At 52.3% G+C, this 5,784-nt stretch overlaps 1 protein-coding gene across 1 annotated transcript in view; it reads right to left on the bottom strand.

Annotated features, from left to right (window-relative positions):
* BDKRB2 (bradykinin receptor B2) overlaps nucleotides 1–2,128 on the bottom strand; it is a 31,860-nt gene extending 29,732 nt beyond the window's left edge. The window contains exon 1 of the mRNA XM_030319908.2: nucleotides 1,947–2,128. The gene's annotated coding sequence lies outside the window, so the exon portion shown is untranslated. The remainder of the gene's footprint in view (nucleotides 1–1,946) is intronic.
* Between the last annotated feature and the right edge of the window lie 3,656 nt (nucleotides 2,129–5,784).

The following is a 5,784-nucleotide window of genomic DNA, read 5'->3' as shown; positions in this document are numbered from 1 at the left end:
ATCGTAAGATTAGTTTCACTGCCTCTCCCTAATCCCTGGCAACTACTGCTCTTTTTACAATCCCCTAGCTTTGCCTTTTCCATAATGTGATATAATTGAAACCATACAGTATGTAACCTTTTCAGATGGGTGTCTTTGATTTAGTAATTCCATCCATCTATCCATCCATCCATCCATCCATCCATTCAGTCATCCGTTCAGTCATCCATCCGTCCATCCATCCATCCATCCATCCTCCCTTCCATCCATCCATCCATCCATCCATCCATCCATCCATCCTCCCATCCATCCATCCATCCATCCATCCACTGATCCATCCATCCATCCATCCATCCACTCATCCAGCAAAAAACGAGAAGTGCCTGCGTTATGCTGAGTGTGGTTCCCTGTGCAGGGGAGGCAGCAGTGAACTCACAGAGGAGATTCTGCTTTCATTCTGAAAACCAGTCCTTGGCATTACCCTCTGACCCCCTCTGAACTTTCAGGCCAGACACAGTCATTATGTTAGCAGAGACCACATGGCACAGCTGTTTGCCCTGCTTGGTCCCTGCTTGGCCAGTATCTTCCTGAATTTGGTCTAAGCCAAAGCCCTTAGTTCCTCCCACTCCTCCAACCTAGACTCAGTTATTTGAACCTTCCCCTGTGTATACATGACAGAGCCTGAGTCCTAGAGAGGCCGAGACATTTCCCCCGATGGCGATGGCGAGCGAAGGGCTTGCCTGGGGTTATGTCCCCGTGCTGAGACTGCTTCTTCACCCCTACCCTGAGGGGCTTGGAGCACAGAATTGCAGGGGTTTTGTGAATTTAGGGCAGACCTGAGATACGACCCTAGGGTTTCGCCTGTTGTGGGGACAGCACGGGGTCATTCTTGTTTTCGATGTTTTTCCAAACTTCTCCTGGCTGTTCCCCACACCTGCCTGCCTTCTCTACCACACGCAAGGGGAAAGCAGAAAACTCCTTCCTCGAGCCTGTGGGGCTCCCCATCACCCCACTGCTGCCAGGGCCTAGAAGGCCATAGAATAGTTTTCCTCCAGAGGATGTAACAGCACCCTCTGGGGTGGCCCACCCCACCCCCAGCCAAGCCCTTCTCTCCTTTAGAGAAAGGACCCCGTGATCTCACATCTGGATCACAGCTCCCACTTCCTGTGGGCTGGCGGGAGCCACAGGCAGCCTGTGACTCAGGGAGGCACATTCTAACCTGCCTGGGAGAGCAACGCCCATTGCCCACCCCAACCCAGGCTCACGAACCACCTGCCCTCAGCAGCTCTGACTGCGCACCGACTGCACACGTGGGGCTTTGCAGGCAAGCACGAGCCCATTTCTACCTTTGTAACCACCCTGCCAAGTCATATTTATGCTCAGGAAACGAGGGGGGAAATGGCTCAAAAATGTTACCCAGGGGATGAGAGCAGAGCTGGGACTCCAAACCATGCAAAGCCCATGCTCTGAGTGGTGCCCAGTTTTATCCACGACAGGCAGGACCAGCACAGGAGGGAGCGTTTATAAACCTTCTCCCATCTGCCACCTGATTTAACTCCGGCCACCCTGGGAAGCCAGCAAGTAGAGTTCTTTGCAGACAGAGAAGCTGAGTCTCAGAGAGGTTAAGAAACTTGCCTGGGGTCACACAGGGCCAATGATCAGCACAGCTGTGAGATAAAAGCCAGGTTCCAGAGTCTACACCCCACACCCATCCCTGCTGTACGACGCTTGCTCCTCACTGCTTATGTCCGAGGCAGCTACCCAGAATCTACAGAAATCAGATCGCTAAATTGTTTACACAAACACACACATGCCTGTCTCGATTCAGGGAGAAGACAAATCTAGAACAAACAAGATCATTCCTCCTGTTTGGGAGCCGTTCTTGTGACTTGCCAGGACTAAGAAAGGGAAAGAACTCCCCCCCCCCACCCAGGACCTGAGGGAACTTTAGCCCTTGTGACACTCACCTGCAGACTCTCTCTTGGTGCTGGGACCTCCTGTCCTCCTGGCAACGGCGAGGCGACTGGACCAGCCCCTGTCCAGGACTCACCTTGTCCAGAGCGAGCCACGGGAGCACCTCGGTGGCTCCCTCTGTGCGGCAGAGCAGCCCGATGTCCCCACCCCTCCTAGGAGCTGGCAGAGCAGAGCCGGAGTGGCGGAGGGAACAGCTCATCTTTCAAGGGCTGGGTGGTGATGTCATCACCCTCCTGGGCACTTCCTCCCTCCACCTCCAGCCCAGCCCAGTGCTCCTACCCAGCGACAGGGCCAGGCTGGCTACACTTTCTAGAACCCAGGCAGGCAGAGACCACACCGAGGTGGTTACAGCTACCCTGTGAGCCTTGAGAGCTCGGTGAGCCACATGGAAGATTTCCAGGTTTGCCCGAGGAATGTTCTATTGTGTAGCCTGGCTGCCCTTGAGAGCCACAGGGTGGCCAATGTGTTGGGGGCTCAAAATCAGCCGGTCCTGGATCCGGGTCTCCGTACTCCCTTCCTTGGCTAAGGGCTTGGGGGAAAGTAGCTTAACCTCTCTGAGCCGTGAGGCGGAGCTGAGATCGTGGCCAGGGTCACAGGGGATGTGGTCAGGATTAACAGCTTTTGCTGTGTGTCAGACGCTTTTTCTAGGCACATCAATGGATTAACTCAGCCAATCCTCACTGGAACCCAGGCAGCCTGGCTCCAGAGTCTGTGGTCGGAACCACTGTGCTGTCCCTTTTCTCTGTCACGTGCAGTGATGGATGTGAAAAGCGGATGTGTCGCAGGTGGCCCCTAAATCCTAAATACTATTCTTCCTTGTGGTGTTAAGGCAGGTAGCTGGCGGGCTCCGTAAGTGACCGAGTGTGTCTAATACAACATTTAACTCGTATCATTATTTTCCTCACGTGGTTGTTTTGATGACTGAGTTCCAGTGTAAACAGCGGTCATGCCTCCCAAGGGGGCGACGGAAACGTGGAAACAACTTTAGAGGAAGAAGACCTTTCCTTGGCTTGTTCTGCGGCCACACGTAAGGTTTGCGCTGCCCCCTCTCCCCCCCCCCCACTGATCTGGGGGGTGTTTGGCAATGATTTCCTCCCTCTTCAACACTGATTGGCTTCCTTGACTTTTCTCTGGAGACTTCCTGACAATCTGCAGCACTTAACGTTTCCAGCAGTTGATAAGCTGGAAAGTGCAGGGGCTTTCAAGTGTATATATTTTTACAGCCTTGAAACCTTTCCTTGAAAAGAGACCAGATAAAGTGGATGTGGTGGAGGTGGGGTAGGGGGGGGATAGATAGGAAGGTCAGATCCCCACCTATCTCCTTTTCCCCTGTCATTCCTCTGAAGCAAGCCTACAAACAGTGATCAAGCCTACAAACAGTCACCATAGAGAGAGGAAAACTGAGTCACAGAATAGTTCACTGGGATCCAGGCCTGGCTTGGCTGTAGAGTGAAGTCCCTCCCCAGCCTGGGTGCCTCAGTTGACTCCTCAGGGTACCGGCCCCTCCTACCACACGGGAGTCCTTAATAGGCTCCCCCAGGGGTCCCTGAGCCCTCTAAAATGGTGTGCAGAATTGCACGCGGGTGCTTTTTCCAGCTGAGAGGGTTGCCTTCGTCAAGTTACTGAAGACCAAAGCATGTTGAGACCCAACAGAACAGAGACCTTGTGAAGTCCCCAACTGGTACATTCTTGGGTTCCAGGTCTACGAGATGAAAATCCTCAGATATCCGAATCCGGTGTTGAGGCTTTGGTAGATGCTATTGAGAGAGCTCCAAAAGGCATCCATCCACCCACACACTTTTCCATATGCTGCCATAATACAGTTTTTGAAAAATACCGTCTTGATCCAGGTGGAGGCTGGTCAGTTTTTCTTAGTGGCTAAGTTCACATTCTGACACCTTCCTTGCCAGGCTCTCACACTCTGGGCTACTATGTACTTAATCATCCTGTGGCCAGGTACCATATAACTGTGGACACCCCCGATACCCTGGAACTCAAAAAACCGTTCATATTAGCCATTCCCAGGGAGCCTAGGAATCCTCGCTAACCCCACCCTTCTTGCCATAGGTAAGCCACTCCCTACAGCTCTGGTGTGCTGCTACCCTATCCCTGGGTACAGCCCCTTGTGTGGATCTGCCTGGAAGCCTTCTCATATTTGGAACTAAAGTAACACAAAGTTCTATCTTTCATCTATCCAATTATCATTGTGTTGTGTCATCAAAAGAATATTTAAATCTTATCAAACAATTATCCACTCTTCCATTCACCTACAAGTGTATCTACCCATTCATCCAAATATCCATCCATCCATCCATCCATCCATCCATCCACCCGTCCATCCATCCATCCATCCATTCATCCATCCATCTGTCCATCCACCAACCCACCCACCTATCCACTAATCCATCCATCCATCCATCCATCCATCCATCCATCCATCCACCAACCCACCCACCTATCCACTAACCCATCCATCCATCCATCCATCCATCCATCCATCCATCCACCAACCCACCCACCTATCCACTAACCCATCCATCCATCCATCCATCCATCCATCCACCCATTCATCTACTCACCCACCCACATATCCAGCTACCCATGAACTCACGTATCAGACATCCACATAGCTAGGCTGTGCACTGGTAGAAAGAAATGAATAAATCTGCCTGCCTGCCACGGAGGCCAGTCCCTTGCTTAGGGGCAGAACCTAGGTGAGGCACCAGGTCCTTTCAAAAGGAGCTCTGTGTGGACTCAGGAACCACCCACTTTAATTTTTATCTGTATTAGCATGTTTTCTGTACTTCATTTTTGCTATGAGGAAACTTGACTAAACCCTTCTTGCAAAATCGCTGCACCCACTGACTTCTTATACTCCTCACCACTGAGTCCGCTTGGCTGGGGCCTGCAGAGAGGGTTCGGCCGTGCCAGGACTCCCGGCTCCAGCTAGCACAGCTGCATTCAGAGAGAACCAGAGGGGGATCGAGTTATTTCTACACAACCCTCATGGCTTCCCCATGAAGGCAGGGCCCCTTTGCGAGGCATGGGGGGAACCTGCCCAGGCCCCCTGGCCTTTCCAGACTCAGGCCCAGCTCCTAAGCTTTAGCCTCATGGAACCACCTAAGGTTCCTGAATGCACAGATCACGCTTACTTCTGGACTTTTGCACATGCCGTAATCTCCGCCCGGAGCTCTCTTCCTTTGCCCTCACCTGTTAAGCCTTGCCCTTCCCTTAGGGGGCTGCTCAGGAACACTTCCTGCTGTGCCTGGTTGGGGTGCGGGGCTAGTCTGCACTCAGCAGCCTGACTGTGTCCTCGCACAGCCTTGGGGTTTCCTCTGTGCCCCCTGGATGTGAATTCCATGAGCAGGGACTCCTGTTTTTACTTATTGCCTGTCTATCAGCCAGCACAGAGTAGGCACCCTATGAATACATGTTAATGGAATGAAGACACAACCCAGTCGATGGACAAAAGCCCCCAGATCCAACCTTTTTGGGGTGAAGAAAAGACCACACAAAATAGAACAGTACAAAAGCAAGCTATAGACATGTATGTTCGTATATTTGTTTATATATGTCTAGCCCCTCCACTCTGGTTGGCACCTCCAGCCACACCTATGAACCTTACGGAGTTCACCCCAGCTCTCGTGCACCTCTGTCCTGCCTCTGGTCCCCGCGCCCAGAGGCTCCTACGCAGCCCTGCTGGAGGCATCGTCCTTGTGCTCCGACCCCACGGCCGCCCCGCTGCCCGATGATAACCCTCTTGGCTATTTAAGGCCATTCCAGGCAAAGAAAAATTAAAAATCTAACTTATTAGCACGCATCTGCCATGCA

Source organism: Lynx canadensis, chromosome B3 (assembly GCF_007474595.2).
Source record: "Lynx canadensis isolate LIC74 chromosome B3, mLynCan4.pri.v2, whole genome shotgun sequence".
NCBI lineage: Eukaryota > Metazoa > Chordata > Mammalia > Carnivora > Felidae > Lynx > Lynx canadensis.
Note: the sequence above shows the minus strand (reverse complement) of the source record. Positions and strands in the feature narration are given on the sequence as shown.